At 47.8% G+C, this 23,794-nt stretch overlaps 1 protein-coding gene across 3 annotated transcripts in view; it reads left to right on the top strand.

Annotated features, from left to right (window-relative positions):
* The window catches only part of FBXO9 (F-box protein 9), a 244,069-nt gene that overhangs the window by 143,366 nt on the left and 76,909 nt on the right, over nucleotides 1–23,794 (top strand). The gene's annotated exons all lie outside the window — the stretch shown is intronic.

Here is a 23,794-nt window from a genome sequence, read left to right as displayed (position 1 = left end):
GTGAGCAACACGATATCTCCTCTTGCCAGCAGTGCCAAGAGATGACACCCAAAGGATGGAAATTGCGTCAAGAGAAAATACAACAACTTTTCAGTCTACAGTTGATTCCTTCACCATTGACTTCATCAAAGTCATCACCGGTAGGAGCTCCCAAAAAGGTTTTACTAAAAAAACGTCGACCAGACGGTTCGGGAGACAGATCCTCGCCTACACCATCGGCATCGATACGGTCGGCTACGGAGGTAAGGCCTAGACATAAACACAGTCGTCTGCATTCCTCGGCATCACCGTCCATATCTTCCCACGAGGAACCGAGCGAAAAGCGGCCTAAGCATAAAGACACCTCGATGCCTACTAGGCCTACTGCAGAATCAGCTACACCGCAAGTGGTGACATCTCCGCCTCCACTGGTGCCGATTGCTTTCCCGATGCCGCAAGACTTGACATCGTTTATAAAGGAAGCGGTATTACAGGCCATAAAAGAACACCTACCGGTGACTATACCGATGCCGGCGACGTCTCCCCTTACCTATGATGTCACCGATGCCGGCACCACCAGTGCCGATGTCCGATTATACTGCCGAGGGCGGCACCGATGCCGGGCACCGGCCTGATGCCGGGAACCTTCCTGAAGCCAGAACCCTTCCCGATGCCGCAAGAAACATCGATGCAACGAACATCAAGCTTTTCTTTGATACCGATGTCGATGCCTCCTCTCTCCTTGGAGATGACATCGATGCTGACTACAGCCTCGGTTCAAGTGTCGATGCCTATCGCTAATACTGCTCCATCATATGGAAGGACTGGATTGATTCAAACATCAAAATTCTCGATACCGTCGATGCCACTTCCTTCTGGAGACCCAGTCTCATCCGAAGCAGCACTGTATTCAGTAATACAGAAGAAATACCAAGATTTACTGGATTCCTTGCCTTCAAATCCACAGGAAGAGGACTCTTCTCCTCAGGAACCCATACCAGGACCCTCTGGATTGGCTTCTCCACCAACAACTGGGAAGACACTACAAGACACTCCAGACTATGACACATGGAGTGATACTCAATCAGACATTTCTGAAACCTTCATGTCTGACCCTTCCCCACCACACCCTAGGAAACAATCCCCACCAGAGGATCTTACTTTTTCTGCTTTTGTTCAAGACATGGCTGACTCTATCCCTTTTAAGTTAGTCAGAACAAGATCTCCGTCACCAAACACTTGAGGTGTTGCAATTTGTCGACCCTCCTAAACAAATTATGGCAATACCCTCTACATGATGTCCTCCTACAGCTTCAACACAGACTATGGGAACATCCTTGTTCTGTTCCCTCAATCAACAAAAGGATGGACTCAACATTCTTAGTGCAAGCCACACCTGGCTATCAGAAATCACAACTACCACATAATTCTGTAGTTGTAGAATCTGCACAGAAAAAAGCTAAGAGGACAAGAGTTCACTCTTCCAATCCTCCTGGGAAGGACAACAGATTTCTGGATTCTCTAGGCCGCAAGGTGTTCCAGGGTGCAATGCTAAATTCAAGGATAGCAGCTTATCAATTATACATCACCCAATACCAGAGAAACCTCTGGAAGCAAATGGAGGACTTTATCCCATCTCTTCCACAGGAATATAGAGAATCTGCACAAAACCTCATAAACAAAGCTTTTGATGCTGGTAAACACGAGGTAAGAGCTGCATACGATTCTTTCGAAACAGCATCAAGAGTTGCAGCTTCGGGTATTAGTGCCAGGAGGTGGGCCTGGCTTAAGGCCTCAGACCTTAGGCCAGAGGTCCAAGATAAATTGGTGGACCTCCCCTGTACAGAGGACAATTTATTTAGTACAAAAGTACAGGAAGCGGTCTCCCAATTAAAAGAATATGAGACCTTACGACAGCTATCCTCCCTTCCTCAGGACCCCACTACTCATACTACCCGAAGAACTCAAAGGAGGGACATGAGAAGACCGTATTATTGTCAGAAACGATTTTATCCTCCTGCAACTAGACCTAGACAATCCAGACCTCAACACAGAACACAACCTCGTCAGCAGAGAGCATCTAGTCCCCAGCCTGCTACGCAATCAGGTCCTGCTGCAGGCTTTTGAAACTATATCCAGGGAACTAAGCCTTTCCATAAATCCTCGACCAGAACTCCCAGTAGGAGGAAGATTATCCAAATTTTACAACAATTGGATAACAATAACAACGAATCAATGGGTTCTGTCTATAATATCTCGAGGATACCAACTCAATTTCCTCTCAATTCCCACAGAATTTCCACCAACTCCGCTTCATCTCAACAAACATCACATGCCTCAACTACAAATAGAATTATCCACCCTTCTGAAATCCAGGGCTGTAGAACCGGTGCCCCGGTCTCAGCAGGGCAGAGGATTCTATTCCCGGTATTTCCTCCTTCCAAAGAAAACCGGAGGCCTACGTCCCATCCTAGACCTCAGAAATCTCAACAAATTTCTCAAGAAAGAAAAGTTCAGGATGGTTTCTCTAGGCACCATGCTTCCACTTCTTCAAAAAAGGGATTGGCTTTGTTCTCTGGATCTCCAAGACGCTTATGCTCACATTCCAATATTCCCTCCTCATCGCAAATATCTGTGCGTCATAGTCATCACCATTTCCAATAGAGTTCTGCCTTTCGGTCTAGCCTCTGCTCCCAGAGTCTTCACAAAATGCATGACAGTAATAGCAGCACACTTGCACAAACAAGGTGTTCATGTCTTCCCATATCTCGACGACTGGCTCATCAGAAGTCAGTTTCTACAAGGAGCTCTAACCTCTCTCAATCACACGATTGCCATACTCCATTCCATGGGTTTTCTTCTCAATTATCAGAAGTCCCATCTCACACAGTCGCATGTACTGCAATTCATAGGAGCAGAGCTGAACACCATTCTGGCAAAGGCCTTTCTACCCGAGGATCGAGCAGAAACACTATCCCTATTGTCAAACTCGATTCATTAAAACACACAAGCAACAGCTCATCAGTTTCTCACCTTACTAGGCCACATGGCCTCCACAGTTCATGTCACTCCTATGGCAAGGTTAGCCATGAGGGTAACTTAATGGAATTTAAGATCACAATGGATCCAAGCCATCCAACCACTGCATTCTTCAATTCAAGTAACCCACCAGCTACGGTCAACTCTACTATGGTGGATGAACAAGGGCAATTTGCGCAAGGGCCTACCCTTCCAGCAACCAGTCTCACAAATAACAACTACAGATGCATCCACCTTGGGTTGGGGAGCTCACATAGATTCTCACCAAACTCAAGGGACTTGGACAAAACTCGAAGCAACATTTCAAATCAATTTTCTGGAGCTTCGAGCTATGCGCTACATGCGTTCAAGGACTGCCTTTCACACAAGACTGTTCTCATCCAAACGGACAACACAGTAGCCATGTGGTACATCAACAAGCAAGGAGGTACGGGATCATATCTCCTCTGTCAGGAAGCTGCACAGATTTGGAGCTGGGCCCTCGACCACTCAATGTTTCTCTGGGCAACTTACCTAGCAGGCATTCACAACATACTGGCAGATCGCCTCAGTCGTCAATTCCAACCACACGAATGGTCCCTGGATCCCTCAGTAGTGACCAGGATATTTCAACGTTGGGGACAACCAACAATAGACCTCTTTGCGTCACATCTGAATCACAAAGTGGACAATTTCTGTTCCCTATACAAACAGAACAACCAGCCAGCCAAGGACGCCTTTGCTCGCCCTTGGAACTCAGGCCTACTATACGCGTATCCTCCAATACCGCTCATAACCAGTACTCTAGTGAAGCTACAACAGGACAAGGGGTCCATGATACTCATAGCCCCATATTGGCCTCGACAAGTATGGTTTCCCACAGTTATAGACCTCTCGATCAAAGATCCAATTCGTCTGGGCGTAGCTCCCACTCTCATAACTCAGGATCAGGGTTGGTTGCGCCATCCCAACCTCCAATCCCTAGCCCTGACAGCATGGATGTTGAGAGCTTGATCTTACAACCACTCAATCTTTCAACCCATATCTCTCAAGTGCTTATAGCTTCACGTAAGCTTTCCCCCAAAAGAACTACGCTTCCAAATGGAAGAGATTTACTTTGTGGTGCAAACAAACGGATATTAATCCCTTCACCTGCCCCACGACTTCTCTTCTAGACTACTTATACCATCTTTCAGAAACTGGTCTCCAGACTTCATCTATAAGGGTACATTTTAAGTGCAATTTCTGCTTACCATAACAAAATAGCAGATGCACCAATCTCCACACAGCCTCTTGTCAGCAGGTTTATGAGAGGCTTAACTCAACTCAAACCACCAATTCGGGCCCCAGTCACAGAATGGGATCTGAATTTGGTATTGACAAGGATCATGCATTCTCCTTTTGAACCCATTTATTCCTGTGATCTTAAATTTCTCACATGGAAGACTATCTTCCTCATAGCCATTACATCAGCTAGAAGGGTTAGTGAGTTACAAGCACTTGTCACGTACTCACCCTACACAAAGTTCCTACATGTCAGAGTGGTTCTCCGAACACATCCAAAATTCCTCCCCAAGGTAGTTACGGAATTCCACTTGAACCAATCCATAGTTTTACCCACATTTTTCCCAAGGCCTCATTCTCACCCAAGAGAAACAGCCTTACATACCTTGGACTGTAAGCGTGCGCTAGCTTTTTACTTAGACCGCACTGCAGTCCACAGGAAATCCAATCAACTTTGTTTCCTATGATCCAAACAAACCAGGTAAAGCAGTGGGAAAACATACTCTATCCAACTGGCTAGCAGATTGCATACAGTTTTGCTATGAAAAAGCAGGCCTTCCTCTCCAAGGGCGAGTAAAAGCACATTCAGTAAGAGCAATGTCCACCTCAGTAGCACACTATTGCTCAGTGTCAATTCTTGACATTTGTAAAGCAGCAACCTGGAGTTCTCTTCATACCTTTGCAGCTCATTACTGTTTGGACAAAGAAGGACGACAAGATTCAGCCTATGGACAATCTGTCTTAAAGAACTTGTTTCCAGTTTAATCCTAACTCCTTCCACATCCAACCTGCTGTAATCTTCGGCTGACTCATTTTTAACGATAATGCTTCAGTGTTACTTCACTACAAAATGACTCAGCCTCTAGCTTGCTAATCACCCATATGTGAGGACTAGCATCCTGCTTGTCCTGGGATAAAGCAAAACTGCTTACCTTGTAATAGGTGTTATCCCAGGACAGCAGGATGTAGTCCTCACAGAACCCACCCGCCTCCCCGCGGAGTTGGGTATGTTACTTTTTATTATTTTATTTTTTGCTAAAGCTTATTGCTACACACGAGACTAGAGTGAGACCCCTGTGGCAGAGAATATCATGGCATGCTGGGCATGCTCAGTGGCCTCACAGGGCCAGTCAAAAGTTTCTAGAAACTTTGACAAGTTTTTCCCGCACTAGGGCTCCATTACTGATGTCACCCATATGTGAGGACTACATCCTGCTGTCCTGGGATAACACCTATTACAAGGTAAGCAGTTTTGCTTTTTTTTCACTCCATGCACAATTAAACTCTGAAATGTTGCCAGAGAATGTTTGGTTTAAAAAAAGATTTGGACAAATTTCTGGAGCATGGGTTCATTAACTGTTAGCCAGATAGGCTAGAAAAAGGACACCTCTTATTGGTAGGGACTGGGAATGAACAAGGAATGACTCTACCCATTAGGATCTGCTGCATACTTTTCCCAAATGACTTTCCTTTTTTTTTTTTTTTTTTATACTGCCTATACAAATGTTTGTAAGATCTAATTTTGGCTGCTGTTGGAGACAGGATGTATTAGGCTGATCGCGTATGTTCTTTCTCCTAGGACAAGCAGGATGGTAGTCTTCACAGATGGGGTGACATCATCAGTTGGAGCCCGGCATGCCACTAACCGCGCGGCCAAGCAGGGTTCCTCTTCAGTCTCGTTTTTTTCCATGACACGGTCTCCTCGTGGTGATCGGAGCTGTCTCCAAAAATCTTCAAACACTACTTTTTATCGATGTTTTTTCCTCCATGCAGGGTTCCTCTTTGTCTGTTCCCCTGGTGTCTCGGTAGATTGTTCTTTGTGGTCGATTCCTGAGCGTGTCTCCTCCGGGTGACCTCCGGCAGTCGAGTGCTCATTGGCTTATTTTCATTGCGTTGTCCGGTTTTCGTAAATGTCCCCAGTGCCTGCGGACCATGTCTCTCACTGATCCGCATGAGGTCTGTATCCTCTGCCTGGGCCTTCCCACGACATCCGCAGGTGCCTTGACTGTGCTCGGATGAACCCCAAGAGCCGTTGTTCCCGGCTGGACAAGATGGAGCAGCTTTTTGGTGCCAAAAGTTGGCTCCATTGACTCCGGCATTGGGGACTTCGACACCGAGGGGTCGCGGAAAAGCCTTTGACTCGGCATCGCCTTCTATGTCCAGCCCGATCCCACTTTGCAAAGAGAAGGGCTTGGGGGACTGGTCCTCTGTCGTCTGACCGTTCCAAGGCATCTGGATCGTCTGCTTCCTTGGCGCTGGTGAAAGACCGGACCAAGCACAGAGGGGAGGCTCCGGTGCCAATTCCAGAGGAGCACCAGCCCATGCCAAAGCTCCCCCGAAGAGGCCCCATCCTCTTCCAGACCCGGGTATCCCAGGCATTCCCCATCGAGTGCGGTGCTGGGCACAGTCTCCTCGTCCTCCTCTTCCGTAGTCCATGTTTTCGTTGCCAGACTTTCAGGAGGAGTTGGACTGCAGGGTGCAACAGGCAGTGCTACAAGCCCCCCCCCCCCCCCCCCCCACCACGCGATGCTGGTCCCTATACCGGAGCCAGCGCCTGCGCTGCTAGCACCCCTGCTGGAGCATCTCAACATCCTGTTGGGCATTCTACTGACGCAACCAGTGCCCAGGGCTCCTTCGGTTCCCTATCTGCCACCAAGGTCCCCTTCCAGAGCTATACCAATTATTGGATCCTCTGAGGAGGAAGGTATGCAACGGTACCCGAAGATCTCAGGCGCCTGCACTCCCCGAGCCCATTCCCCAGCCATCGAGAGTCCCAGGGCCATTGGTTCCCTTGGGGCCGCCTGTGCCCCTGGCACCATCGATGCCCCTGAGGTCCTCTGCATCAAGGTTGCCCAGACAACTCTCGATGCCGCTACAGAGGGGAATGGGCGCTGGCCTCTCACTGTCTGCTCGAGGATATCGGTGAGGAGGATGCAACCTATGATCCCTGGGAGGATGCTTCATCATAGTCCTCTTCTGAGGATTCTGGCAACTTGCCATCCGAGCCTTCTCCGCCGGATGAGAGGCGTTGCTCTTCCCCAGAGGACCTCTCCTTCATTGGCTTTATCAGGGCTATGCCGGAAGCCATTCCTTTTCAACTCCTCACAGAGGACGCCTGCCACAAAATGCTGGAGGTCCTCCAGTTCATGGATGTCCCCTTCCCTATTCTATGTATTTTCTACTTTCAGTTCAATGTAAACCGATATGATATAACCACTAATATCGGTATAAATAAATGTTCTGAAGGAGGTATTAGCCATCCCAATCCATGAAATTCTCCTGGGTCTGTTCCTCTGGTTAACCGGAAAACAGATGTCCTTTATCTAGTCCAGCAAGCCCTAGGCTTCCAAAAACAGCTCCCCCACCAATCCGTGATTATGGAGTCTGCCCTTTAAAGTCAAGAATTCTCGTACTCATTCTTCCGCCCTCCAGGCCGAGAACAAAGGGCTCTGGACACTCTTGGAAGGAGGGTTTTTCAATGGGCAATGCTCATTGCCCGTATTGCCTCCTACCAGTTGTACATTTCTCAGAACAGCAGGAACCTCTGGAAACAGGTTCAAGAACTGGCAGGGCACCTGTCTCAATAGCAGCAAGATGCACTGGAAGCAGTGGAACAGAAGGGCCTGGAAGATGGGAAGCATGAGGTGAGGGCAACCTAAGACATCTTCGAGACGATGGCCAGGGTTTCTGCTGTGGACATTAGTGCCTGACACATGGCCTGGCTTTGAGCCTCTGACCTTTGACCAGAGGTTCATGAAAGACTGGGGCGGACCTGCCCTGTACCAGAGAATATCTATTCGGGGACAAGGTCAGAGAAGCGGTCTCTCAACTGCGGGACCACTATGAAACCCTGCAGCAGCTCTTGGCCTGCGCTTCCAACCTGCAGTCTTCCAGGCGCAGGCTCCCACATCAAGGAACCTCGCAAGTCCTTTCACCACCAGAGGAAATACTACCCCCCCCCCCCCCCCCACCGGCTTCACGTACCAGGGTGTCACGTGCCATGACCAGGGACTGGCCTCGCCAACAGTGTGCCTTCAGGCCCCAACCCATACCGCAGCCCAGTGGCAGACTTTTGACTGGCGGCGAGAGAGCGGATGCCAGCTTCCGATGCCTACGGATTCTTGCCCCACCGGTCGGAGGCCAGCTGTTTGTTTGCAGAACACTGGGCCCCCATTACTACCGACCACTGGGTTCTGACCATCGTGCAACACAGTTTTACCGCCTGAACTTCAAAACAGTCCCGGGGGATTCTCCACTATTCAACATAGGACCCCGCAGGACATCGGGCATTCCTCGAGTCTGAACTCTCGGCCATGTTAAAAGCCGGGGCTGTCAAACCCGTGCCCCACTCCCAGCAGGGTCAAGGTTTCTACGCAAGGTATTTTGATACCAAAGAAAACAGGCGGCCTCTGACCCATTCTCAACCTCTGAGCCTTAAACAGATTCTTACAGCTAGAACGCTTCAAGATATCATCCTTGGCACCCGCTTCACAAAGGAAATTGGCTCTGCTCTCTGTCTGAAGGATGCTTACACCCATATAGCTACTTTCTCTGAGGCAGGAATATATCTTCACTTCTAGTGGGCCACAGGCATTTTTAATACCGGGTGCTGCCACTCGGCCTTGCTTTAGCCCCGTAGGTCTTCACAAAATGTCTGACAGTAGTAGGGGCACACCTGCATCGCAGTGGAGTGCACTTGTTCCTCTACCTGGACGACTGGCTCATCAGGGGCACCACACAGGAGGGTGCTCTGTGCTCTCTCCAATTCACAACCACAGTGCTACAGTCACTGGTGTTTGTGATCAATCTGCCGAAATCTCGTTTGAGCCCATCCCAGCAGCTGGCATTTATTGGGGCTCTGCTGGACACAACTCTAGCCAGAATGTTTCTTTCCCGGAACCGTGCCCAGACCCTGGCTTCATTTGCATACTCAATCTATCTGCATTGGACGGTTTCTGCCTGGGTATTGCTCCACTTGCTGGGCCATATGGCAGCATCTGTTCACATCAATTCACTTGCCCAGTTAGCCATGCAAGTAGCGCAGTGGACGCTCCGCTCTCAGTGGCTCCAGGCCACCCAAGAATTCTCAGCGCCAATACAGGTTACCTTGCCACTCCACGCCTCCCTCTCCTGATGGGAGAGTCTGACCAACTTGGAAAGAGGCCTTCCCTTCCAAGTGCCAACCCCAGGTGGTGCTTACCACCGATGCCTCTATCTTGGGCTGGGGAGCACATGTGGACAGTATCCACACACAAGGCTTGAGGTCAGAGTAGGAGGCAAGCTGTCAAATTTTCTGGAGCTGTGAGCGATCCCATATGCTCTCTCAGCGTTCCAGGATCACCTGGCCCACAAAGTGGATTTGATCCAGACCGACAACCAAGTTGCGATGTGGTGTATATAAAAAAGCAGGGAGGCACGGGATCCTTCCTGCTTTGCCAGTAGGCGGTACAGATTTGGGCCTGGGCCCTGTTCAAGGACATGCTCTTGTGATCAGTTTACCTGGCAGGGAGAATGTGTTGGCGGATCACCTGAGTCGGACATTCCACCCACACGAGTGGTCACTCAACCCGACAGTTGCAGACAGATTCTTCCAACTGTGGGGCATTCCAGACATGGATCTCTTTGCCTCCCCCCAGAATTACAAAGTAATCCACTTCTGTACCCTGTACAGGGAGGACAGGGAACCAGCCTCGGATGCCTTTGCCCGGTTTTGGGGCAAGGGCCTGCTGTACGCATATCCTCTGCTCCCGCTGGTGGGGAAGAATCTCGTGAAGCTCCAGCAGGACAAGAGCACCATGATTCTGGTTGCCCCATACTGGGCACGACAAGTCTGGTTCCTGATCCTGTGAGACCTATCTGTCCAGGAGCCCATACATCTGGGCACCTTTCCCCAACCTGATCACATAGGATCAGGGCAGATTGCACCAACCAAACCTCCGGTCGCTGGCCCTCACTGCCTGGATGTTGAAAGTATAGTCTTGCAGTACCTCGACCTCTCTGATACTGTGTTGCAGGTACTGGTGGCTTCCCGAAAACCTTCCACCAGGAAGTCTTACTGGTTTAAGTGGAGGAGGTTCTCAGTCTGGTGTGAGGCAAAAAGCTTAGACCCTTTCTCGTGCCCCACTCCTCGACTATTGGACTATTTGTGATCCCTCTCGGAGTCTGGGCTACAGAACACCTCAGTCAGAGTCCACCTGAGTGCTATCAGTGCTTATCACCAGGGGATAAGTGGTACACCCATTTCGATGCAGTCCTTGGTGTGCCGCTTCATGAGGGGCCTGTTAAAATTAAAGCTCTCTCTACGCCCTCCTGTTGTATCCGGGGACCTCAATGTGGTGCTAATGTGGCTCATGCCGCCTCCTTTTGAGCCTGTGCGCTCCTGCGAGCTTAAACATCTCACCTAGAAAGTTATTTTCTTGGTTGCGATCGCTTCTGCTCGCAGGGTCAGTGAGCTTCGGACAGTAGTGACGTATTCACCATATACAAAATTCTTTCATGACATGGTTCTATGCACTCACATGAAGTTCTTGCCTAAGAAGTAATTGATTTCCATCTCAATCAGTCCATCATTTTGCCCACCACCTTTCTGAGGCCTCATTCCCACCAAGGTGAACAGGCCCTACACAGCCTGGACTGCAAATGTGCTGTTCCCTTTTACCTTCCACGGAGGACATCTTATCAGAACCATCTCCTCCGGAAGAAAGGAGAAATCTCCCCCAGAAGACCTCTCCCTTGCAAATTTTGTAAAGGAAATGTCAGACAATCCCCTTTGACCTGATTACAGAGGAGGACACATGCCATAAAACATTGGAAGTTCTCCAATTTGTTGATGCTCCAAAGGAGAGGTTATGGCTATCCCTGTCCACGAGGTGCTGGTGGATCTCCAGCATCGTCTCTGGGAGCATCCTTATACTGTCCAATGAATAGGAGGACAGATGCAACTTAACTGGTCCAACATATTCCTGGATTCCAAAAGCCACAGCTACCCCATCATTCAGGGGTAGTTGAATCCGCACAGAAAAAGGCCAGGCGGCTGCGCCCTCACTCTTCAAAACCTCCTGGCAAAGACCAAAATTTCTTGGATATTTTGGGTCGCAAGATGTTTCAAGGCTCTATGCTAGTGTCATGCATAGCTGCATACCAATCACATGACACAATATCAAAGGAATCTCTGGAAGCAGGTTCAGGGAATAGCTGACTCTCTTCCCCCAACAACAACAAGGTAGTCTCATCGTCATACTACAGAAAACCCTTGAGGCTGGGAAACATGAGGTTCAGGCTGCTTACGACTGCTTCTCGCTTGTCGGCAACGGGAATAAGCGCCAGGAGGTGGGCTTGGCTGAAAGCATCTGACTTGAGACCTGAAGTCCAAGACAAACTCGCTGATTTGCCATGTACCGGTGACAACCTATTCGGCGACAAGATACAGGACGCAGTGGCTCAACTAAAAGACCATAACGAGACCCTGACTCAATTTGTCCACGATTACTAGCGAGGGCTCTTCCTCGGCAAGAAGACCCACTAGAATGGACCCTAGAAAACCATTTTATCACCCACACAGATACTACCCACCTACATCTCGCGTGAGGCCAACCAAGCCGTCTCGGAGAGGACATCCTTGACAGCCCAAGCCATCCAGGCCTCAGGCACCACCGCAAATAGGCCAAGCCTCTGTATTTTTAAATCTATCCAAAGAACAGCAGCCACTCCACAAATCCAAAACCAGATTTGCCAGTAGGTCGAATTCACCATTTCATAACCAACTGGCTCAGCATTACCACAGACCAATGGGTTATATCCATCATAACCCAGGGATACCATCTAAACTTCCTCATGGTACCCTCTGATTCACCACCCAATCCACTGTGGATGCAAAAAGATCACACAATCCTTCTAGAGTCAGAACTCTCCACCCTTCTGGGCGCCAGGGCTGTGGAACCTGTTCCCCGGGCACAGCAGGGCAGAGGATTCTACTCCCGCTACTTTCTCATTCCAAAGAAATCAGGCAGTCTCCTCCCATTGTAGACCTCTGCAATCTCAACAAATTTCTACGAAAAGAAAAATTCAGGATGGTGTCCCTCGGCACCATTCTTCCCCTTCTGCAAAAAGGAGTTTGGCTCTGTTCTCTGGATCTTCAGGATGCTTACGCTCACATCCAATATTCCCACATCACCGCAAATACCTGCGCTTCCTAGTGGGACATCAACATTATCAGTACCGGGTTCTGGCTTTCGGACTTGCCTTGGCACCCCGTGTATTTACAAAGGGCCTAGCAGTGGCTGCGGCCCATGTACACAAGAAAAGCATACACGTCTTTCCTTACCTGGACGACTGGCTGATCAAAAGCCATTCCAAACAAGGAGCTCTCAATTCTCTCAAGCTCACTATCAATCTGCTACACTCGTTGGGATTTCTCATCAATTACCAAAAATCCCACCTGAACCCATCTCACCTCCTTACTTTCATCGGAGCAGATTTGGACACCACAGTCGCAAAGGCATTCCTGCCCAACGACCGCACAGATACACTTTCCAGACTAGCTACATCTCTGAGCAGAAAGAAAACAGCTTCAGTCCATTAATTCTTAATGTTGCTGGGCCACATGGCTTCCATGGTCCACGTCATTCCTATGCCAGGCTGGCCATGAGAATCACTCAATAGACTGAAATCTCAGTGGCTTCAAACCACTCACCTGCTTTCATCCCAGATTAAAGTAACCCACCAGCTACGTTTATCGCTTCTCTTGTGGACACAGAAAGCCAACCTGCTAACAGGTCTACCCTTCCAGCAACCAGTTCCGCAAGTGACTTTAATCACAGATGCATCCACCTTGGATTGGGGAGCTCATATGAACAATCTTTAAACTCAAGGTACTTGGACACAGCTCGAAGCAACATTTCAGATCAACTTCCTAGAGCTTCGAGCTATATGTTATGCTCTTTATGCGTTCAAGGACTGCCTTTCACACAAGATTGTTTTCATTCAAACAGAGAACACAGTTGCAATGTGGTACTTGAACAAGCAGGGTGGCACAGGCTCTTATCTCCTCTGTCAAGAAGCTGCGCAGATCTGGGGCTGGGCCCTTGCACACTCCATGCACCTTCGGGCCACCTATCTGGCAGGCGTAAAGAATGTACTAGCAGATCGCCTCAGTCAACAATTCCATCCCCACGCGTGGTCTCTGGAACTGGAAGTAACGACCAGAATCTTCCAATGCTGGGTCAACCAATAATAGACCTCTTTGCATCAGAACTGAATCACAAAGTGGACAGATTCTGCTTCCTGCACAGACAACACGTTAGCCATGGACGCCATCGCTCGCCCCTGGAACACAGGCCTTCTATACGCGTATCCCCGATACCGCTAATAGCCAAAACTCTTGTGAAGCTACAACAGGACAAAGTATCAATGATACTCATAGCCCCATATTGGCCTCTAAGTATGGTTTCCCATGATTCTCGACCTCTTGATCAGAGAACCCATTCGCCTGGGCACTGCGCCCACTCTCATAACTCTGAACCAAGGCATGTTACGCCATCTGAACCTTCAGACCCTATCCCTCACAGTCTGGATGTTGAAAACTTGATCCTCCAACCACTGAATCTTTCAACTGACGTCTCTCAAGTGCTTATAGCCTCATGAAAGCCTTCCACATGAAAATCCTATCGTTCTAAGTGGAATAGATTTACGCAAAAAGGTATCTATCCCTTTTTCCTGCCCCACTCCATCTCTATTAGACTATCTCTGGCACCTTTCAGACTCTGGTCTCCAGACTTCTTCGGTGAGGGTACACCTGAGTGCTATCTCAGTGCACCACAAAGGAGTTGGGGATGCCCCGGTAACAGTGCAACCCCTTGAGAGTAGGTTTATGAGGGGCCTACTACAACTTAAGCCCCCTCTACGGCCACCAGTCACGGAATGGGACCTTTACAAGACTCATGCGTTCCCCATTTAAGCCTTTGCACTCCTGCAATGTTAAATTTCTTACATGGAAAGTTCTCTTCCTAGTAGCCATTGCATCTGCTTGAAGGGTTAGTGAATTACAAGCACTTGTCACATACTCATCCTATACCAGGTTCCTACATGACAGAGTGGTCCTACGTACTCACCCTAAATTCCTTCCCAAGGTGGTTACCGACTTCCACTTGAATCAGTCTATAGTCTTGCTCACCTTTTTCCCAAGGCCTCACTTTCACCAGGGCGAAAGAGTTTTACACACCTTGAGATGTAAACGTGCACTTGCATTTTACCTAGACCGCACTGCAGTTCATAGAAAATCCACCCAACTCTTTGTTTCTTTTGACAAAAACAGACTAGGAGTTGCAGTGGGCAAACAAACTCTCCAACTGGCTAGCAGACTGTATCGAATTCTGTTATGAAAAAGCAGGCCTTCCTATCCAGGGACGAGTGAAGGTGCACTCAGTAAGAGCCATGGCAACCTCAGTAACACACTATCGTTCAGTACCGATTGCTGAGATCTGCAAAGCTGCAACATGGAGCTCTCTTCACACATTTGCAGATCATTACTGCCTGGACAAGGAAGGATGTCAAGACTCTGCCTTTGGCCAATCTGTCTTGAAGAACTTATTTCCAGTATAATCCCAATTCCTTCCACATCCAATCTGCTGTGATATTCAGGCTGCCTCATTTTTCCCAACAGTACGCCAGTTGTTGTGCCTGTGCACAAGTTGTACGTTGTTGGTGCAATCAAATGAGTCAGCCTGTAGCTTGCTAATTACCCACATGAGAGGACTACCATCCTGCTTGCCTGTAACAGATGATCTCTCAGGACATCAGGATGTAGTCCTCACGAAACCCACCCGCCACCCCGTGGAGTTGGATCTGAATCTGTTTTATTATTTAATTTTTTTGCTTGCACCTTTTGCTACAAATGAGACTGAAGGGAGACCCCTGTAGCTACAGGGATTTTTCATGCTGGGCATGCTCAGTGTGCCAGTCAAAAGTTCTAGAAACCTTTGACAGGTTTTCCTTGATAGGGCTCCATCCAGTGAAGTCACCCACTTGTGAGGACTACATCCTGCTGTCCTGGGAGAACACCTGTTAGAGGTAGGCAACTCTGCTTTCTTCTAGGATGGCAGAATGTTAGTCCTCAGGAAACCCACCCACCACTCCACGGAGTTGGGTTCTCCATCGGTTTATTGTATTTTTCGCTAGTCTTTCTTCGCGAAGATACGAGATTGAAGAGGGACCCTGCATGTCCACGCATATAGTTTTCCATGCTGGGCTCCATTTGGTGAGGGCTAACATCCTCTAGGAGAACACCTGTTAGAAGTAAGCAACTCTGCTTTCTTATTCATAAACATAAAAAGTACCATAAGTTCTCACAGGACAAGCAGGATGGTAGTCCTCACATATGGAGATGACGTCATATGGAGATGACGTCCTCACATTGCAGATGACGTCCAGATAGTCATCCCCGTCAAAGAATCCTACACCAAAACTCTAGAATTCTGGGAAACTTGTCTTCAAAAAATCGATGGACTCCTCTCAAACCTCAATCTAATACTAAACTCTTCAAAAAGCGAACTCCTCCTAATTTCATCTGAAAACAGCAACATCGACTCAAATCCTCCACCCAATCTACAAACTCCACAAGTAAGAAACTTGGGAGCTATCATGGATAACAGGTTAAACCTAAAAGCATTCATAAATCAAACTACTAAGGACTGCTTCTATAAACTCCAAGTCTTAAAAAGAATAAGACCACTCTTCCATTTTCATGACTACAGAACTATTCTACAATCAATAATATTTGCTAAACTAGATTACTGCAACTCTTTGCTATTAGGTCTTCCATCATCTCACACCAAACCCCTTCAGATGGTCCAGAACACGGCTGCGAGAATATTAACTAACACACGGAGAAGAGACCACATATCACCAATCCTCAAAGACCTGCACTGGCTGCCAATTCACTACAGAATCATATATAAGTCCATAACCACTATTTACAAAGCTATACATCAACACTCTCAGCTCAACCTTCAAATTCCTCTCAAAAAATTCACGTCCAAAAGACCAATAAGAGAGTCCTATAGAGAAACCCTACAAGTACCACACTCCAAATCCATGAAGCACATAACCGCCAGAGACAGGGCTTTCTCCACTGCAGGTCCAACACTGTGGAACTCCATCCCACCAGATTTGCGACAGGAACCCTGCCTTCCTACATTTAGGAAAAGACTTAAAACGTGGCTATTCATGAAAGCCTTTCCTGAACTAAACTGAACCTATTCCATTATTAACCAGTCGCTCAAACTTTGCCTTAATCATGGTAATTAATATCCCTACCTCATAAGGGCAACTCATCAATGCTATAAGCACATTGACTGGCATGTATGTTCTCTCTATTTAAACCCCTGCTTCTTTTCTATGATCCAAGTTATATTACTCCCTTGTTTTATTGTAACTGCATTCCTTAGCCTGCTCTTGTTTAATATGTTTTTTACTACTATTATTATTATTATTATTACTAAGATCAATGTTATATTTTGCCTCTTGTTCCCCTATCCACTTGTTAATTGTAAACCGACATGATGCGATATCTATCGCGAATGCCGGTATAGAAAAACTTAAAATAAATAAATAAATAAATCAGGATGGAGTCCAATCACTGAAAACTTCTGTCAAAGTTTCCAGAACTTTGACTGGCCCCTACTGGCCATGCCCAGCATGGCACTAACCCTGCAGCCAGCAGGGGTCCCCCTTCAGTCTTCTTTTTTCCACGCAGCAGTAGCCTCGCAGTAAAGGAGCTCTGAAGAGATTCCTGACAGGAATTTTCCTCACGGAATTACTAAAAGTTAATTTGCCCCATAGGGGTCCCTCCTAACTTTTTTCAGACCGCGGTACTCCGGTATGTTTTTACCCGTTTTCCGTCTATTACCGTCGAGTTTGGCCCTCGTGGCCTACTGGCCATCAACTGTACCGTGGCTCGATTTTTTTCTATGGCCATAGCGTCGGGGTTCCGTCGGTGCCCAGACTGTACCCGCACCATGTCTATCACAGACCCCCATAAAGTCTGTGTTATGTGTCTAGGATGCGAGCACGATGTCTTGACCTGCACCAAATGTGCCCTAATGACACCAAAAGGTTGCAAGGCCAGAATGGAGAAGATGGAACTTCTCTTTCGTGCTCAAACCCTGAATCTGTCCATTGCATCGATGTCGTCAGAGCCGGCACCGTCAATTTCACTTCCTCGGACCATCGAGGGAGCGAAATCATCGACCTCGCCATCGTCCGAGCCGTTGTCGAAGAAACCCATCCAGAAAAGGCACCGACCGTTTCTGCGACTGGGTCACCGAGACAACCCTCACCCGACAGGGGATCGGGAGCTGCCACTCCGCCTCTAATGGTGGGCCCTCCGGCTATGCCTCTGCCTCCCTCTTCTGTTCCGGAGCCGGGGCTGCTTGCTCCAGGTCTCTGAGAAGAACTGGACCGGATGGTTCAGGAGGCCATCGACAAGGCGATGTAACGACTTCAGATTCCTCCGGCACTGACACCGGTACCGATTGCGGAACCGATCAGCGACCCGATTCCGGCAGTGCTGGCACCGCTGCTCTCCAGGATGGAAGCGCTCATGGCTGCTTTTCCACTGGTGCCTCCGATAATTCCTCCGATTCCTTCGGAGCCTAGACCGGGACCTTCAGGTATCCAACCACCCTGTCCCCCTCTAGTTCCTAGAAGGACAGGTGCTGATCCTTATGATACCTGGGCTGATGATTCCTCGACAGACACCAATGATTTACCTTCACCACCTTCACCCACTGAAAGTAGGAAGCGTTCTCCTCCAGAGGACCTCTCTTTTATAAACTTTGTGAAGGAAATGTCTGAATTGGTTCCCTTCCAATTGCAGACTGAACAGGATGATAGGCACCAGATGATGGGAGTTGCTGCAATTCCTGGATGCTCCCAAAGTAATAACTTCTATTCCCATCCATCAGGTCCTTCTGGATCTCCTGAAGAAGAACTGGGAACATCCTGGCTCCATTGCTCCAGTCTACAGGAAAGCTGACACCACCTATTTGGTGCAGTCAGCTCCAGGTTTTCAGAAATCACCACTCTGTCGTGGTGGAATCTGCACAGAAGAGAGCGAGGAGGTCAAAGCCTCACACTTCTGTTCCCCGTGGCGAGGAACAGAAGTTCCTAGATACCATTGGTCGCAGAGCCTTCCAAGGGTCAATGCTCATCTTCCAAATTGCCGCCTATCAGCTCTATATGACCCAATATAACAGGGTCATTTTCAAGCAAATAAGACTTCTCAGACTCCCTGCCTCCACAATTTCAAGAACAGCTCCAAACCCTAGTGAGCAAGGGTTTTGAGGCAGGCAAGCATGAGATCAGAACATCTTATGACATCTTTGATACCTCTACTAGAGTATCTGCAGCTGCTATTTCGGCAAGAAGGTGGGCCTGGCTCATGTCTTCTGACCTTCGCCCTGAAGTACAAGACAGGTTGTCTAACCTGCCTTGTGTCGGAGATAATCTGTTTGGCGAACAGATTCAACGAACGGTGGCAGAACTGAAGGACCACAATGAGACCCTAAGACAGCTCTCTCTGATGCAGTCAGCCTATTCTTCTAAACAGCCCTTCAGGAAGGACTCTAAAAAGTCCTTCTTCCGCCCGAAGAAGTCCTATCCGCCACCAACTAGATTCCGTGCCCCGAGACCTTTTCAAAAAGCACAGTCTAGTCAAGCACGTAAACAAAAACCACAAGCAGCTCCTCAACCAGGACCTGCTTCAGGTTTTTGTCTTCCACCTAGAGAGCAGCAGCCAGATTCCACTGTCCCACATACTAGTGGGAAGTCGATTGTGCCACTTCCACAACATATGGCACTCAATTACCTTAGACCAATGGGTATTGGCAATAATTGCTCAGGGTTACCATCTGAACGTTCTCTCCGGACTCCCCACCTCTGCCAATGTGGAGAACATCCGATCACTCCATTCTTCTGGATCAAGAGATCTCCCTCCTCCTCCAGTCCAACGCAATAGAAACCCATACCATACTCTCAGCACAGCCTAGGGTTCTATTCCTGGTACTTTCTAATCCCCAAAAAATCGGGAGGCGTTCGTCCTATTCTGGACCTATGGGCCCTCAACAAGTACCTCCTGCGAGAGAAGTTCAAGATGGTTACCTTAGGTTCGCTTCTTCCTCTTCTACAAAGAGGAGACTGGCTCTGCTCTTTGTATCTCCAGGATGCATACACACATATTGCGATAACTCCATCTCATCGCAAATACCTGAGGTTTCTAGTAGGCCCCAAGCACTATCAATACAGAGTGCTTCCATTCGGCCTAGTGTCTGGCCATGAGTCTTCACAAAATGCCTCGTAATCGTTGCAGACTTCCTCAGGACTCAAGGTGTTCACGTCTACCCCTATCTGGACGACTGGTTAGTCAGGGCTCCCACTCAGCAAGCTGCTCTGTCGTCCCTCAGTCTAACCTTACACACATTAATTACATTAGGATTTCCCGTCAACTATGACAAATCCTATTTAGTCCCATCTCAGACCTTGTCGTTCATTGGGGCAGACTTGGACACTTTGCAGGCAAAGACTTTCCTGCCTTGACAACGAAACTAACTCTCGTGTCTCTTGCTCACCAGCTGCAGTCTCAGCACTCAGTGACCGCATGCCAATTTCTCATCCTTCTCGGACACATGGCGTCCTCAGTCCATGTCACACCAATGGCCCGCTTGGCCATGAGTCATGCAGTGGACTCTAAGGTCTCAATGGACTCAAAGCACTCAGCCCCTCTCTACCTTTGTCCATGTCACTGACTCGCTCCATCTGTCCCTCGCGTGGTGGAACATTCAGAACAATCTCCTCCAGGGTTTGCCCTTCCTGACTCCAGGCCCTCAAGTCATGCTCACCTCCGACGCTTACAACCTCGGGGGGAGCCCATGTGGCCCACCTGCAAACACAAGGATCGGGGTCTCCAGAGGAAAGCAAACACCAAATAAATTTCCTGGAACTTCGAGCAATCAGATATGCTCTCAGGGCTTTTCAGGACCACCTCTCAAATCAAGTCCTACATTGATTAAATTGCATTGGCTTCCGGTTTATTATCGCATTCAATTCAAAATTGCATGTATAGTCCATAATGTCATATATGGCGATCAAACTGAATGGCTTAATACCTCTTTGCATCTTCATTTACCACAGAGGGACTTGCGATCTGCAAATAAGGAGCTAATATCAATCCCTACAATCAAATCAGCCAGACTCAGCAACGTAAGAGAACGTGCCATTTCTATTGCAGGTTCAAAAGTTTGGAACTCTTTACCAATATTCCTGAGACTCTTAGTAGAAAGAAAGCAATTTAAATCTGATTTGAAGACCTGGTTATTCAAATGTGCTTTTGCTGAGTATGAGACCTCTTTACAGAGCATGAAATTTAGATAGTAGCTACAGAACATCGATTAATATCAAGTGCTTAACTATTAGGAATTTACTTTATTTTTTAGTCTTATTATTTTTAGTATATAAGTTTTATCTGTGATTATTATGATCTTAATAGTTTTATTTGACGTTTTACTGTAACAGCTAATTTATTTATCCTTTCTCTTTATGTAGTTTTTTAGCTGTTCCTATTTTATAAATATTGTATTTTCGAATTTTATTTGTAAACCGTTGTGAAGGCATGTCTGATGTAATGGTATAGAAATGCTAATAAACTAAACTAAACTAAAGTCATCCTGATTCAGACGGACAACCAAGTGGCCATGTGGTACATCAACAAACAGGGAGGCACGGGCTCCTTCCTTCTGTGTCAGGAAGCTGCACAGATTTGGGCGGAAGCTCTCTCCCATTCGATGTACCTCAGGGCCACCTACTTGCCGGGAGTGGACAATGTGTTGGCAGACAAGCTGAGTCGCATCTTTCAACCGCACGAGTGGTCTCTCAACCCCACGTTAGCAAACTCCATCTTCTAACAGTGGGGATATCCTCGGATAGACCTCTTTGCGTCTCCTCAAAACAGCAAAGTAGAGAACTACTGCTCTCTCATTCGCAGCAAACACTCTCAACCCAGAGACGCATTCTCCCTCTCATGGGCAACCGGTCTGCTCTACGCATTCTCTCCACTTCCTCTTCTCTCGAAGACTCTCGTGAAATTATGTCAGAACAAGGGAACCATGATCCTGATAGCACCTCACTGGCCACACCAAGTGTAGTTTCCAGTACTTCAGGATCTCTTCATCCGCAGGCACATTCCCTTGGGAAAGGACCCACTTCTGATCGCTCAAAATGATAGGTGCCTACGCCATCCCAATCGTCAAGCCTTGTCCCTGACGGCATGGATATTGAGAGGTTAATCCTTCAGCCACTTAACCTCTTTGAACCAGTTTCCCGTGTCTTGATTGCTTCACGGAAGCCTTCCACGAGAAAAGCTTACTCATACAAATGGAAAAGGTTCACGTCATGGTGCTCTTCTCAGTCCCTTGACCCCTTTTCCTGTCCAATCCTGAAGTTTCTGGACTATCTCTGGCATCTATCAGAGTCAGGTCTTAAGACTTCTTCCATCAGAATGCATGTCAGTGCGGTAGCCGCCTTCCATAAAGGTTTCGGGGATGTCCCCATATCAGTACAATCCCTGGTAACACGTTTTTTGAAGGCCTTGCTCCACATCAAGCCTCCATTACGTCCTCCGGCCCCTTCTTGGGACCTTAATCTAGTTCTGGGTCGGCTCATGAAACCACCATTTGAGCCTCTTCACTCTTGTGAACTTCGATATCTCACATGGAAAGTGATTTTCCTTTTGGCTATCACTTCAGCTCGCAAAGTTAGTGAATTGCAGGCCCTAGTTACCTATCTGCCTTACAGTAAACTTCTGCAGGTCTGGGTGGTACTCCACACCCACCCTAAATTCTTACCTAAGGTATTTTCAGATTTTCATCTCAATCAATCCATCATACTACCTACCTTTTTTCCCAGGCCCCATGCCATTCCAGGAGAACAGGCTCTGCATACCCTTGACTGTAAACGGGCTCTAGCATTCTACCTAGACCGTACAGCTGCCCACAGGGAAAACACTTAATTGTTTGTCCACCCTAACAAATTGGGGCAGCCTGTGGGTAAGCAGACTCTCTCTTCCTGGTTGGCAGACTGCATATCCTTCTGCTATCAGCAAGCGGGCATTCCATTTCAAGACCGTGTTAAAGCACACTCTGTAAGGGCCATGGCGACTTCAGTAGCACACCTACGATCAGTGCCGCTTCCTTAGATTTGCAGGGCTGCCACCTGGAGTTCTCTCCACACCTTTGCAGCCCACTATTGCTTGGACAAAGCCGGAAGACAAGATTCCATCTTCGGCCAGTCTGTCCTTCGTAACCTCTTTACAACGTGACGTACCAACACCCTTCCACCTGCCCGGTAGGGTTCAGGATGCCCTCTACCAAATCCGCCCCAGTTGTTGTATCTGCACGTCTTTGGGTACATTTGGTGCATGTCCGGACATCCTCAGCTCTGTACTCACCCATATGTGAGGACTACCATCCTGCTTGTCCAGTGAGAAAGCAAATGTTGCTTACCTGTAACAGGTGTGCTCACAGGACAGCAGGATGTTAGTCCTCATGAAACCTGCCCGCCGCCCCACGGTGTTGGGTTCGTAACGTACTTTTTTTTTTTTTTTGGCACTGCCTGTGGCTTTTAAATAAGACTGAAGGGGGGGACCCCTGCTGGCTGCAGGGTTAGTGCCATGCTGGGTATGCCCAGTAGGGGCCAGTCAAAGTTCTGGAAACTTTGACAGAAGTTTTCCGTGATTGGGCTCCATCCTGATGATGTAACCCATATGTGAGGACTAACATCCTGCTGTCCTGTGAGAACACCTGTTACAGGTAGGCAACATTTGCTTTTCTCCTTGGGCTCAAGGTGAAACAGCCTAACTATAGTAGCGCTGCTCCTGACACTGTACTAAAATTGGAATTAGACATTATGTAAGCAAAGAATTCAATGAACTGTGCTTTTATCAATTGCTCTAGGCTAGCTTTTTTTCCAATGTGCTTCATATTCGGTGTACCTGAAAGGATTTTATAACTGCTTATGTGAAAAAGGTCAAATTCTATAGTGCCAAGAACAAGTGACTTGGCAGGCAAACAGATATTTGCCATAACTTTTATATTCATGACTGCATCTTAAACCCATCAATATTTATGTTGCTTGGATAGCAACCTCTCTCATTTTCGAAGAAATTCAGATGAGTTTACATTCAGTAGTTTTGACCTTAATTGGATATTAGTGTGCATGAAGTCTTCTGTCTTTGCCTACAGTTCTTTGGGCAAGGGCCATAGGCCATGGCTTCCTTTAGTACCCAGTATGCATGCATCTATATAGTAGGAGTCAGTATAGTATGGCAAATGAGATTCCTGGAACTGTGAAAGCAGTACCTAGTCCAGAGAGTTGACCATGGATCTCTTGTATAATAGCTATAATGCTCTTATTTGATCTTTTGCTCTTGTCTGTATTTTTGAATAACTGTAATGTCAATGCATCC

This window comes from Rhinatrema bivittatum, chromosome 3, assembly GCF_901001135.1.
Source record: "Rhinatrema bivittatum chromosome 3, aRhiBiv1.1, whole genome shotgun sequence".
Lineage (NCBI taxonomy): Eukaryota > Metazoa > Chordata > Amphibia > Gymnophiona > Rhinatrematidae > Rhinatrema > Rhinatrema bivittatum.
This window is presented reverse-complemented; position numbering and strand designations above follow the sequence as displayed.